This window comes from Falco naumanni, chromosome 8 (genome assembly GCF_017639655.2).
Source record: "Falco naumanni isolate bFalNau1 chromosome 8, bFalNau1.pat, whole genome shotgun sequence".
Classification (NCBI taxonomy): Eukaryota; Metazoa; Chordata; class Aves; order Falconiformes; family Falconidae; genus Falco; species Falco naumanni.
Window position 1 is genome coordinate 30057614 of NC_054061.1, and position 15052 is coordinate 30072665.

At 40.2% G+C, this 15052-nt stretch overlaps 1 long non-coding RNA gene across 1 annotated transcript in view; it reads left to right on the forward strand.

The window, feature by feature from the left end:
• LOC121092613 overlaps window positions 1-15052 on the forward strand; it is a 126529-nt gene that overhangs the window by 9820 nt on the left and 101657 nt on the right. The window contains exon 2 of the long non-coding RNA XR_005829350.1: window positions 10019-10147. This is a non-coding gene — a long non-coding RNA (uncharacterized LOC121092613). The remainder of the gene's footprint in view (window positions 1-10018; window positions 10148-15052) is intronic.

Consider the following 15052-nt stretch of genomic DNA (forward strand, 5'->3'; position numbering starts at 1 on the left):
TATACGTCCCTCAAACTGGTGTAGATAGTCATTCCTTCCCATTTTAGTCTCCTCTTTGTCATTGTTTGAAACTACTATGAAGGGACTTGTTAATCGTTTCCCACCAAGTCAATACTTTAATCATCTTTGCTGCTATTGTCTGAATTCCATCAAGTTTGTCTCTATCCTTTTGGCCCAGAACTAAATTCAGTGTTTGAGATAAGATTGCACTAGAATTGCAAAGAAAAAAGAAGTGAAGGACTGTTTGGTATGCTGACACTGTTCAGTGTTCTGTCACCATCTAAGGAAATATGGATGACGACAGAACATCTTTCATTTATAACGTTTTCATAATAGTTTTCTTGGCCATAACCTGAAGATGGAGTTTAATCGATGTGTATCTGCTCCTTTTAATTTTACAGATCCCACCGTTCTATGTGCTCTGTTGTGTAAGAATAAAGTGAACTTGAATTGGCTGGGGAAATCTCCCTGGAGTTTTTCTTTGTATACTCATTGATGTGTAGAGAATATATCCCACAACAAAACTGAAGGTAGTAGAGCTGAATCATACCCTGTTGCCTTTCTGCTGTGAGCATGAGCATGAAGGAGAGATGTCACTGAAGTGTATTTGGGAAGGCTGGAGCTGAATTCCTTTGAGTCTGATCCTTGGATGATGTAGGTCGGCTGAAATGAAAGTAGACTTTGGAATTCTGCAAAGACTGAACAGCTGGGGGGGCAGCTGAAGGATTTTAGAACCCACCTCTACAGGAACTAAGTTGGTTCTGGCACCTCCAAATCCAGCTCCGGTGCCACATTTATGTGTCTTGTCCGTAGCAGTGAACAGAGGTGAGTCCAAGGAACTGCAGCTGTAGTTAAACTGGCCAAACTGTACAGATTTACAGGACTCGGTGAAGGTATTTGCACAGCAAAATTAGTAAATAGATGAAGAATTTTTCTGATAAAAACATGCACAGCGTCCTGTGAGGAAAGCACCCAGAGCTGCTCAGCCTAATGAGGCTGCGTGTTCTTGCTCTGCTCCTGTGCTATAGTCTGTTCTCTCAAACCAGGGGCTCAGTTCTGGTTTGGCTGGGCCTAGAAGAGATTGATGCTGTCTTTCCCCTTTTGTTCTTCCCCTGGGTGTGGACTTCAGTCGTGGTGGGGTGGAGGAGCTATTTTCAGATTATGCAGATAGACGAGTTGAGCCCTTTCTCAGTTACCCTCTTCCCAGGTCGTGAAGGGATGACATATATTTCACTGTACCTTATCTTCCCTCATTTTTTATGGGACAGAAAGAGATTACAAGCTTGATTCAGCTTTTTTTCCAGGCTGTTCTTGTAACTAATACCTTCACTATAAAGTTACTGCCTGTGATGTAAGGATAGGCCCTGGCCCACTGGGAGTATCTGTACAGCAAGGTGAAATGTGAGACACCATGTTACAACCCACAAAGTCCCACATGCGTTAGAAGCAAATTCTGCAGTCTAAACATTGAAATATTCCCTCTGATGTGAACAACTTAGGTTATCTAAGGAGGTTGTGCTGAGCTGGGTGCTGAAGATGTTACTTGTAACTGAGGAAATATTTTTACAATACTTTTTTTTATATTGGGACATTTCTTTTGAGCCACGTGAACATTTTGAAGAGTCACCCAGTGCTCTGTGGAGTAAAACCAGATGTCTGTACACTATCACTAAGTTAACATGATTTTAATAATTCCTCATATGTATAAGCTGGAATACATCAGTAAATAAATGCAACTTTCATTCCTTTCATCTCTGCTGCCAGGGAAGACCAAACCAAGTAGCATTCATTTGGGACACTTCATCTCACAGAACTGCTTTTGTTCACCAAAAATGTCTGTAGCAAAATATGTTTTTTGTGCACAAACTACAGAATGAGTGAATGAGAAACAAGAGAGGTGATAGTGACAAAACCTCCAAAGTATATTCAGTCTCCAGTGTCTGATGGGCTTGCATTCAGATCACCGAGCCGTCCTGTGACCCTTGCGGCCATCATCCCTTTTGGCAGTGCAGGTGGAAGAGGAGGAGTGTGCACAAAGAACTGATGCTTTTTAGTGGTCCCTCTGGACTATGATTAGGACAGATGGGCAGGCAGAAGAGATGCAGACTGAAATAAATGCATCTGTCTCAGAGAAGAAGACTTCTTTAGGCACACTTCACAAGTTCATAGTTTCAAAAATTGAGTTGGCAATCCACCATTGCTTACAACAGAGACCCTGATGCAGGTCTTACATGTACATTTGAAATTCTTGGATTTTCTTGAGTAATGCCTTGATTTACATTAATGAAACAAAAATTAAAAGAAAACACAAATCAAACTGAGCAAATCATAGGAACTTGACTATGTATTTTAAATCCATCCCACATTTAGCTGTCTGTCAGATTCAGATGTTGGATTTAATTGCATGCATTTTTCTGAACATTGCAACATATTAGTTGAATACATATGAATTTGGTATGTTATCTTTAATGTCCTCCTAAACTAGATGCCCCTGCGTTTGATGAAGATTTATAATTCAGTGTGTGAAACCTAATGAGATTGCTGTTTACGTCTCCTGCCAGCCAGTCTTTTTACCATGAGAAACAACTAGCTCTAATAACGACGTACTAGGTTACAGAAGTTGCATCCATTTGATGCCAGAGGCGTCTGTTGGGATATAAATGGGATGTTTATTTTTGACCCTCAAAATCTCTACGTGACCTTTTAGGTCTGTGAATAGTAACAGTGAAATTTCCTCAGGTCCTGGAGTTCAGCTTCTCTGGGTGCCTGGAACTGCCCATTCCTGACCTAAGCTTGGCTGTGGCTCCCAAGGGAGACAAATGTGTGTTGAAGACCCCAGAGGCAGCTGATGCTGTTGCTGTGTTCAGAGCATGCCTTTTGCAGATTAACAGCCTAGGTTGCAAAACATCGCTGAAAGAGGCTCAATGGCTAAGGGAATATATCTTTACCATATATATATAACCTATATCACCTAATTTATAACAGTATCTAGTAAAAAAATAACATCAGAAATTCACCCAAGGAATGGGAGCTTTGGATCTAATGTTTTCTTCAGCCTGAATAGCCTCAGTCTTGCTTGACTATCTCTTTCTCAGATACAGTTCTTAAAACATTCAGAAGGTTTTTATTTCAGTGCAGGAGCTAAGGATACACAAACACCATTGTCATAATCTGTTTTTTATTGATGATAACACTGTAATATATCCTGTTCTTCCATGCTGTCCTGACAACAGATTCATGCTTTCTGTCTGCTTATCTTTCATCATTTTTGTCTCAATAATTTTATTGCATGGTATGAATGCTTTGTATGTCCCATAAAAAGCAAACAGGGGAGGGTAATCCTTTGACCTTTCCAGCATTCTTTGGTGTAATTTACTGGCGATTCTTCTCCTCCCTGCAGCATGGCCCTGAAACCCCATGATAAAAATGGACAGCCAGTCCAAACAGAAAATGCTGAAAAGGTTAAAGCTTTGATTATGTTAGTCTATAAATGTTCATAGCCTTTTTTTTTTTTTTTTTTTTTTCCCCATGAAAGAAAATGAGAGCTGAAAATGGCAGTGGATGAATCATGCTTATTACAGAATACGGAAATTATATTGGTTCAGCCCGTTCTTGTTAGCACTGAAAGAACGTAATCTTGTGCCCTCTCATTTTATGTCACTGCAACCCACCTTATCCTCTTAAATGAATGCATGCATCCTTTTAATTAACCTGGTGAGATACTGAGATATAAATCTTTTAAATGCTTCTCATGCAATTCATCTTGACAGCTGTCGTAGTAATAACATCTTTAATGCCATATTCTTTATTTTCTGATTTATTGAAATTCCTGGTATTATTTTGAACACACTGATAGGTTTGCTAGATTTAAGCCCTTAATCTTAACTTGTTTAAATCCTAGAAGCAATGCTATAGAAAGCTTTACTGGTTATTTAGTTTGCTGAATAAATGGAAGATTATCTTGCACGAAGAAAGCATAAATGTATTTTGAAAACTGTGGTTGAAACAGGGTTGAATTTAGTAGCTGAGATGCTTTATTTTAAATGCTGTGTTTCTAGAACATTGTACTAAAAGTCTGTCCTATGCTGCAAGTGATCACCAGTCAAAAATTGCATGAGACTATCCTATGTGCTCTACTGCTTCCCTTTCAAGGGATGAGGTGAGAGCAGGAGAGATCCACAGCATTTCACTCTCAAGTTAGTCAACCCTCCTCAGTTTCTTTGTAAACTGCTGTGTGTCAGTGTCACTGTGATTAATTAAAATCACAACAAAGATGAGAAGGTTCCTTGTCTAGCTCTGGTCCTTCCTGTACTTCCTTGGGGCTACTTTATCCTGGCCTTGTGGGTGACCACTGGACAGTTTTCAACCAGAGCTAGAAGACCACTGAATAGAGAGTGTTTTGGGTCCCAAAAGAACTTGCAAGGCATGGCTGGCTCAGTGTGGTGCCTCTACAGTTCCAATATCTTTTGGAACAGCTTGAGGGGTTGTAAGAAATTTGAGGTGAATCAAAATCAATTATCCCTCAGGAAAACAAAACAGAACTAGGAAGGAATCTCTTTCTATCTAGATATTTTCTGACTGACCTGACGTATTTTTTTAATATAATTTCCCAAAGCCAGTCAGAATATCTAGACATGTAGGCAGAATGCTACAGCAGTGCTGCGTTTGCTGCCTTGTAAGTCCCATAGTATTCTACTTATCTAAGCATTTTAGGTTCCTGCATTGGAATTTTTCTAATTTAATTAACTCATTAATGCTGGCACATGGCACATTCTCCTTCCCTCTCCACAGAAATGTGGCTTGCTTATCCAAATAGCAACCTAATCCAGTGGGTGTGAATGTACAGCATATACGTTAGTGCTAACAAACTGCTGACCAGCCTAAGCAAATACCTGGGAGTACTGGGTATTAGGCAGGCATGCCCTGCTTATGGCATTGCTATGAAATACATTATGGGCAAAACCAAAAACCATTTAGCTAAGTTTCAGGTTGCAGAAATGCCGATGTCGCTGTAGTGCTCTGTTTCCCAAGTGCTGAAGTTTGAAACATCATCTCAAAAGAGAATTTTGGAATTATTTTTCCACTTTATCACTTGAAATCATGAGCAGGTTAAGTAGCGCGATGGGGAGAGATAGGATTGTGGTAATGAAACCATTTTCATGGATCACTTTTAATTACTAGGCAGAATTTTCTCATCTTTTGTGAAGGTAGGTTTTTTTGCTGTTACTGCTCTGATGCTTTGAACACTCTACCATTTAAAAGAAAACCACCAAAGGGAAATACTCAAACTAGTGTTTGTGACTGGTCTATACCTGGGAAGATAAATGTAGTGATTTTATAGACCTGAACAATCTATGATCTGTTGAATACACATGAATACTTAATTCTGGAATCTTTTTTTTCCTTCCAGTTCTGAAAAGGCCCAGACAAACTGTACCATACTTATTTACCCCTTTTCCTATAAAGACCACAACAAAAGGAAGCATACACACACTGGTGTTAGCACCAGAGCCAGCAAAAAACCACAGCTGGACAATGACAGATTCGGTTAAATTCGATTAAGTTCTTAGGAAACTGAATCACTCCAGAGATTGGTAAGGAGATAAAAAAAATCTGTCATTTTTACATCACCTGTTCATTCTAACTAACATTTGTATTGATGACAATCTTTACTTTCTCATAGCTGCTTCCTGACCTATGCTACTGATAGTATTTTCCTTCTTTCATTGCTGAGGGATAATATCAGTTCTGCTTATTCCCTTTCCATCTTAAAGTATGGCAGGGCTATCAGGGTAGAAAAAAGGTAGTCGTTGTATAACTTTGGCCCCATTCCATTACCCAGTCGTGTGATGTCCACATCATAAAACCTGTCCTGTTGTTAACACCTCAGAAAGACAAGCAGCCTGCAGAGGGGAAGTACCTTGCTGCCCTACGGGTGTTTTGCCTGCTGGTGGCGTTAAGGTGTGCAAAGCAGAGGGTGGGGAGGCTGCATTACATCTATCCTGAATTTAAACAAAAGGACACTAGTTTGCAGAGCTGTCATTTTTGTCATGTGTCATAACTGCTAAATTTATACTAATTTGTAAGAGACAAAAAAATAATTACAGTCCCTTTCCAGTTACCAAAGAGATATACTTTGTGCTAGTTCCCAGCTGGCGTATGTTGGCATAGCTCTGTTGAAATGTAACTGCAGTTTCAAACTGTCTGAAAATATCTTGGATGCTTATCTAAGGAATATAATGTTATACGTGTTCATCAGCTAAAGCAATATACATCAATCATCCTTTGTAACTACTAGAAATGAAGAAGGTAGTATAATCCAGGAAATTTCTTGCATAGATTTTAGAGAGTGCTTTTCTATGTTAATCACACCATTTCTCCAGGGCATAGTTTTAGAGCCATCTCCCGAAGTAATGAACATTCTTGTATTGAGTACTAAAAATACTGCACTTTAGGATATATAATCAAGCTGATGCCTCTGGCTTGCTGGCTTTATGAACAGTGAGGATATACCGTTTATATTTTAGCAAGATCCCACTTAGGTCTTCCCCTGAGAGCTTTTTCTGTGTCCATACAAAACCTTCTTCCTGAGCTCAATGCAAAACTGAGAAGCCAGTAGGCAAACATCTGGGACCTGCATTCTGATAGACTGATCCCCATATACTTCTTGAGGATACAAGCTTAATCACCGAGTGCCTCTAACTTCAGTGCCTTCCCCAATATGCTCAACATAGATGAACTCAATAGTCCCTTAGAGAAGAGTCCTACAGTGAAAAAATTTCCTGCAGCACAAAGAACTGTAAGATGTGCCCCTAAAGATTTGGCAACGTGCATATGTGAGTGTATTATCAGTGAAGACACCATAAATCAGAAGTGACTTTGCAATAGTTCACAGTTCAGCCGAGCTAAATGGGACAGTCAGAGTCTGAATGCTGATCACTGGGGTCTCTGCTGTAAAGATATCAACAAGCAAAGTGGTCAGGGAAGGCGAATAAATTTCTAGTCTGTTCTCTTGGTAACACAAGAATAGTATTTCTGATGATTGGGCAAACTGGTTCTCAGTGCTTTTGCATTTCAAGACTGTTCCATCTGGATGAGCATTCTCCTCCGCTGAGTTTCCCAGTGGATGTGTTAGCTCCATTTTGAATTGTTGTTAGTCTTTTGGTGGGTCTCAGAAGAAGAGAGATTTACCTGGGAGGGTCATTTTTTCTCTGTGACAAGCAGTACTATGCACAAAAATGACCATTCCAAGATGGAAACTTGTTCTGTTTTTGTTAAGTACTTCACTCTGATGATTCATTTTCTTTAAAGGCCTCCTGAGTTGGGTGCTTTGAGGCACCAGCGTATGTAGGAACAGGTGATGTATTGAATTGTCTAGTGTTATAATCACCTTTGATTCAAAACTGGGTTTTCCAAGTGGGTTCAGCCGTAGGTTGTTAACTCTTCAGGAGAGATTTGTGACAGCTTGCTAATGGTAACATGCCCAGAGATTTTGGTTTCCGTGGCGTGTAGGGGGGAAGGAGTGGAGTCTGCAGATCTGAAGCTGCTTCAACAGTACATGAGTAGGGCCACGTACTGTGCTAGGTAGGGCTACAGTAAATCCGCTGCTTGAAGTGCCCAAGGCAGCATAGCATTTAAGCTATAGGAATAATTAGTAATAATCCTTTCTCCTTTTAGTTCTAAACTGGAATCTGGAGTGTGTCCACCAAATACCTGCAGACAGAAACTTCAGGCATTTGTTCATATTAAATACTTGACCTTCTATGGGGATAATTGGCTCCAACTGTAGTCTCACTTGCTCACTCCTAAGTGGTTCTGTGTTCACTGATCAATAAAGACTCCCTTGGTGGAAGTCATGCTCTCCAGGCATGATAAATGCACAGAAGAATGATATAAAGATTACATAAGGTCTTTCTTTTGCTAATTTCTGGCATAATCACAAGAACAGTATAATACCTTTCCTCTGTGTTTGTTCAAATCTATGGTGGTATTTCTTTTGAGACGTGATAGCTAATCAGGAAACAATGATAATGATGCGATAGCACACTATTCAGATTCCTTATTAGCTGAATTAAGTAGTGTGTGTAGCTTTCGGATTGGTAGCTATAAAAAAGAAGCAAGGGCTTACAGGTAAACCTGGAAAAAAGCCACAAGGCAGGAATGATCACAATGCAATAACTAAGATTTTCCTACTATTGTGTGTATATGTTCTTATTGTATGTGTTTTTTAGATGTGTATAGAGGCTAATTTTTATCCATTTTGGAGAAAATGGCCTTAATTCTGGTCTTGCCTAAGTGTAAACCAGAAGTACAAAACAAATATAGGAGACACCAGGTGCTGTTTAATAGAAGGCTGAATTTCCACTGCATGGCTTGATAGCTGGGCCAATTACAGTTTCCCCATGGGAAGTATTTTTCAAGAGCAGTCCCGGCTGTGATGCCCACATTGTACCTGATGATCCCAGTGTGTGCCTCTGGGAGCCCTCTAAATTCCAGCTGGTTTCAGAGGCTCAGCCTGGGGCATCCCGCTCCCCTTGTGGGCAGCCTGTGCTTGGCTCACGTTCAGGCTCCTGCGTGCCCGCCTGGCAGAGCACTGGGGACAACCTGAGGAAAGAGTTGCCGTGGTTTTATCTGCTTCGTATCGCCCCAGCAACAGATGGGAGCGTTCACAGGTGCATGAGAAGTCAGATCTATCCATAGGCATGCAAATATATCTGGAGGGCACATGCAAGGCTTCGTTTGGGAATGCCAGCTGTGTTACCCTACAGCCAAGCCCAGTGGTATTTGTGCATCACCTGGCTGTGGCTGAAGGTGCTGTTCGCATTAAGTAAACAAGGATCAGAAACAGACAGATTTGTCTTTGTTTTTCAGTGAAGTGTGATGTATCTAGGTTTAGCATTAAGTAGCACTGTATGAATATCTCAATCTTACTAGAGTTATGTTTCTAAATAGGCTTCCACATCAAATCTTGCCTAAAAAATGGGGACAAATTCTTGTAGTGAAAGCTTTTTGTCCTTAATGGGAGTTAGCCCAGATTCAGAGATACGGGATGTTGCCCTGCGATACAGTAAATGCAGTCACTATGAGATGCAGGAGAAAATTCCTGTATTTGGCTCTGTATCTATGAGTGTATCTGTCTACCTTAACTTAGACTAGATTCTGATTTCTGTTACTATTCTGCTGCTTTCTGTAAATCCTGAATAAATTCATTCGCTTTGCCCATGTTCCTGAATCACACACAATAAATATTACCTTAAAATGCAAACTAAAACTTTAAAATACACATATCAGGAACATTTAGGAAAAGAGTGTGCTGGTAGCTGTTACTTGTACCTGCAGCTTGGTTTTAGTAGAAACCACCAGCCAGGAATAACCAAACCCTACAAAACTGAAAAGACTAATTCTGTCTCTGCTAGCTTTATGGGTTGAAGTTGCCCAGCCGTTCTGTACAGGCAGTGGGACCGTCTGATTATCACAGCGGAATCTTTGACCTTAAAAACTTAAGGAAAGTGCTGAGGGCATTCATCTCTCATTAAGGATAATGGGAGTTGAAAGCTTTTAGAACTCTCCAGGATTAAGTCCAAAATTTGTACATCATAGTAGCAGCACAGATGTGCCAACAAGCAAGCAGGGCTTGCTGAGGAGTGCAATTAATGTGAACAGAACTGTTTCCCTCCCTGCCTCCCCCTCCCCAGCCCCAGGTAACTCATTTGCTCTGCAAATCCTGCTCCCAGCCCGGTCCAAAAGAGACTGTGTGAACATGGGGTGTATTGGTAAAGACAGTAGTAGCAGATTTTCATTTATTTATTTATTTTAAATTTGAAAAGTGACCCAAACATATTGGAAATATTTCTGTCTGGAGAGTTTAGCTTTTTTGGCACAGAAAATTTGTTCCTGGAACACAGCCTACTATAGACACAAAGTCATTAGCTGCTGGGTTATTGCAAAGTTAATGATGAAAAGACAGAAACTGCTAAGTAGGATATTGAAATGTGCACTTAATTATTTTTTTTTTCAGTGTCTCTGGAAACAGTCTGACTTTTCTAGTTGATCAAAAGAAAAACAAATAACCTCAGCTATGGAGAGAAAAAGACAGCTACAAAAAAGGGAAATTGGGAAAAGACTTTCTCTGGACAGCAGTCTTGTGGTAAGAATGAATATTTACTGCATTTACTGAATATACCTTCTGTCATAAAATATAGTTGTTAAGAGGCAATACTCATAATGACGTACATTTTAAAGATGTTAATCTATTCATCACAATATCACAATCTTTAGTGATTTTTAAGATTCTCCAAAGCAAAAGTACTGGAGGAATTTTACAGCACCTTAAACAGAAACTTGTCGTCATATAAAAACATGTCCATAAATTCATTTGATTTACACAAGAAAGGAATCCAGACAAATGTACCAAAAATGTAATTAAAATCCTACTGAGCCTCTGAGTGATCACTGTATTCCTTTATACTTAGCCCATGAGAGCTGTAGGTAGCTGAGGTCATCTAATCAGAAATGCTTGTTTTACAATTGAGTATACTAAGAAAAAATTAGTTGACTATAGCGAATGCATAAACTACTCTAATATCACCTGAAATATAAATGCCACATACTGTAAAATAATTGGGTTTGCTATACATAGGATTTGAATTGTGATTTGTATTCTAGATTTATTTCTAGTTAATTATTTCAAACAATGACTGAGATTAACAAGGAGTTTTTATAGCTGTACTATAGATACACAACTAGAAAAAGGTCATAGGTGTTGAACAGTTGTATAAGAGGATAAACATGCCGATGTCAAGTACTCAGCATGCTAGTTAACAAATACTGAAAGAAGCAAAGCCGAGAGAGCCAAGGAAACCCATTGACATTCGTAGAAGTTGTCTTCTGAGGAAGTTTGTTCCTGGGTGTTGATAACAGAGCTGCCTCTGGGTTTTTTTGAGTACTCATATGGCTGGGACTGGTGCTGGGAACTGCTGGAAGCAGGTGGATTTGGCATTGGTAGCTGCCAGGGCCACCTGTGAACACTGGTTTGTCTCCTTGCATGAAAGCCACAAAATATTAAACTTTGCCCAGTGCCACTCATAAATAATAAGTCAAATGATTCATGAAGCAGTACTTGGTTAGAGGGAAAAAAGAACAGCAGCAAGGTAGCAGGACACCAGAGAATAAGCAATCACTCCCTTCCCAGAATGTACCAACACTCATTTGAAGTCCTCATCTCTGACGACCTCTTGAGCAGATACTTCTAATGTCCTGTGACATCTCCTTACTCACTGGTAGTGACTGTGGGACCCCAGAGCCCTATTGCCTGCTATGCTGGGCAGCAAGGTCTCATCCATTCCTGCACTAACCCCATCACCTGAGCTGCCCACAGCCCCCCCTGGCTAGCTGCTCCTGCCTCAACTGCACCGTGGCTTGCTGTTGATATTTGCTCCACCAAAAAGGCTACAAAGACCTCCTAGGAAATAGAAACTCTTCTGTCCCATCTCTTTGGTCTGAATTCTGTATCCCCATGCTGTAATGTAGCCCTAATTTGTGGTGACCATTTGTCTTGGGCAAATTTGAAATGATTAGTCTACCCTGATTTTTACACATAATTACAATTACGTAATTTCCTTCCATGCAATACTTGTGCTTTGGGTTTTGGGGTTTTTTTCAAAGTAAAAAGCCCGGTGACATGCTACAAGCAGTGAATAGGGACAGAGCAGGTTTCAGTCTATGCACTGATGCCTTTCTTTGTCTGCCGTGCTCTGCAGCAAGGGTGGGGGAGGCAGTCCCTCCCCCCCAGGTCCCAGCTTCTCTGCAGGCCCTCAGGGGCTCTGCTTTTCTCCTTAGGTCTGAGCTAGAAGGTCTTCACTGCTCACGTAGTGTCAGCTGGCCGGTGAGGAAATGTGTAGTGTCAGCTGGCCGGTGAGGAAATGTGCAGAGCATGTTTCAAAAGGGGTCTGTTCTTTTCCTTAGCTTTGAAATGGCACTGTTTATGATGAGGATGAATTACATCCCCATATTTTGAAATAAAAATAGTTAGAGAGAAATAAAAGTAGTGAAGAATAGTGAGTCCTCCTCCAGACCCTGAAGCTGATCTCAGAAGCTTAACAAGAAGCTGTCTAAGCTCCCTCCTGTTCAGGCCTTGCAACTCAGTGCTCTCATGGTGAGAAGTAGTTCTTTTCAGGTTGTTCAGCCGGCAACAAAATGTGCCTTCTCAGCTTGCATGTACTCAACAGGCCACGTCATGCTCCCAGAACTGTTAAAACTGTTTCAGTTGTCTTCTAGCTTGTGGGCAGAGGAGGTAGGTTTAGTATGAACTCACAATTTTATCTAATATACTCAGAGTCAAACAAAATCTGGCAGGTTTTTTATGCTCAGAACTGTGTTTATTCCCAGGGACAAACTTTGTTACTAGTTCTAGGGATGCACACCCCTGAAATAGACTCCAGCCTAAATCCTGCAGCTAGAATGTACTGCTGCAATCCAAACAATCAGCCAAGAACTGTCAATATTTATCTGGAGAAAGAAACCCTCATAGAAACTGGGGACTGAAAACGCTAGCAATTGTGAATTTTGCACAAAGATATTGCTTAGTATGGCAAATCAGTACTGGTTTTCCCTACAAGTTTTCACCAAGGTAATGAACTAGACAGCCTTTACTTAATGCATTAAGATAAAACTTTGATTTTCCCTGAGGTGACATGGTCTGTTGTGTGGACAGGACCAAGGAACTAGGTATTTCTGGCTTCCAGTCCCACCTGCTGCTAGTTTAGACTTCATTTATAGCCAAGACATTGCACTATGCTTAATTCTTACCCTTTCCTATCGGTAAGGGGGGAGCAGAGAGAGACATTTGCCAATGTCATAAGGAATATTGTGTGCATGACACCATCGGAAGTGCTTTGTGTAATAATTAGCGCTACCTGCATGTTAAAATGCCCATAAGGACTTAATTAGAGGGCAAACAGAAACTGTCACTGTATGAGAAGGTGATACTTTCTCCCTGCTCTTCAGCAAGTGGTAAGTAGGGTGGGAGACTGTACGGAGCTGAAAAATGGTCTTCAGGCAGTGGCTTGAGGTTGATAAATTTATGCCGATATGTGCCAGTTGAAGATCTGTGGCTGATTAGCTCATATTGGTGTGAATGTGTTGAAGGAAATGTGCAAGGGAAAGAAATATTGCAGTATTTCAACTCAATTCAATATTTTGAACATATCAACACATCACACCATGAGGCTGACACACCCAGTTATAAAACAATGTTTTCTGCTATGCGTGGCGTTTACAGGTTATGCCTGCCTGGAGAATTTCTCAGGGCATGCGTCTGTTTGCAGTATTCCTGTATTACAGGTCAGTGTCTATCAAAGCTTTACGTAGAGTAGAATATGTATAACTAGATTAGAGAGTGCCAACCATACATTTAATTAGAAACACGTGAGCACCATTCATTGTTTAGTGCCAGCTATTATTTCATAACAAACTGCGAGAGAGATTTTGAGATTCAAGTGCCTTCAGTGGCCTGTTAGTAAATCATGCCGGATGCCTTGTGACTCCATCAAATTCAACTGGGTAAAACAAAGCACTTTGTGTTCCTCTTATCTTCCCCGAATTCCTATTCTATCATGCCTGCTCTTAATTGTTGCCTTCATATCGTATGTCTCTCTTCGTTACCACTGTTTCCATTCTGTTACCAAATTCTGAGCACTGTGTTTTAGTCCAGTCCCCTGCCTGTGTGAGTCCTTATGTCTCTCTTCTCATATCTCTTCCCAAAGGTTTTGCATTTAACCTCTCGGGCATTCAGGGCTGGACACTTTGCTTGGAAAATCTGGCCTTGATTTGCTCAAAAATGGTTTCTTCTTGTTTGGTGGAGTCTTCCAGCTTTATCGTATCTCAGAAAGAATTCCTATTTCTGCGTGTTTAGAGGAAACATGTTTCTACTTTTGTACTCTGGACCATAAGATACAAATAGGCGTTTCTGATACTATTCCTCACCCTGCCTGGCTGTGCTGCTTTTCCCATCTGCATTAGATTGTAATCTTCCTCTGGAATGTTTTTTCCATGATTTAATCTGTAAGTATTGCATAGTGGTGTTTAAACAAAAAAAAAAATAAATTCCCTCTTCCTGTCTCATCCCTTAAATTCTGAATATATAGGCTATGATGGTATTTGATGGAAGAGCAAGTAAAAGAAAGAGTTTTTTTTTCTGAAAAAAGAGAGATGGCTTCAAACTCTTTAGGATATGGATCTGTGCCTTCAAAATATGAACATAAATTTCATTAGTGTTTTGTCTTCAGGCCTATCCCATCAAGCAATGAGTTTTTCAGCCTTCAGATGAGGAGGATTCATTTCAGAAACAGCCTTCAAACAACATGCCAGCGAGAAATTTCATAGTCATTAAAACACTCTACCTTACACCACAGGCACAGTAACTTTTTGATTTTGATCACCTCAGATAAAGGAGAAGAGTTCAGAGTTGTTTCATCTACTACTCTACCCCTTTTCAGCTGGTGCCTTGGGGGAATAAGCTTTACAGTGAGGGAAAAGAAACCTTTTAAAAATTAAAAAATATGAATGCACAAATAGGTTCATAGAATGTGCTTCATAGGTCTTTTTTTTTTTTTAAGTGAGTGATCTTGGGCTTCATGAATATTTGAATTAATGCTTTACTGGAAGTTGGTAGTTTGAAGCCATGTATTTTAACAAGATTCAGAATCCTACTGCTGTTACGAAATGCCAGATAATGCAACAGAGGAATCGATCCAGCTGCTGCCTAGGTCAAAGGGGAGTCTTGTTGTTTGCTTCAATGAAGTTAGATCCCTATCAGCTTTTAGTCATAAGATTGCAGGTATTATTCCAGAAATCTCTAGTACAGCCAATGGCTCTTACTGCTCTGTAGGTTTCCAGTATCGGCAACAGGTTGGAGATTTATTACACACCCAAACACTCATTGAACTTTGCAGACAAAGCAGGTAAGCCTGCAGTGACAACGATGTTTTATAGCTTTATATTCAGGTAAAACAATTACAAAATATTAATTTCATCACAATTCTTACAGGTAATC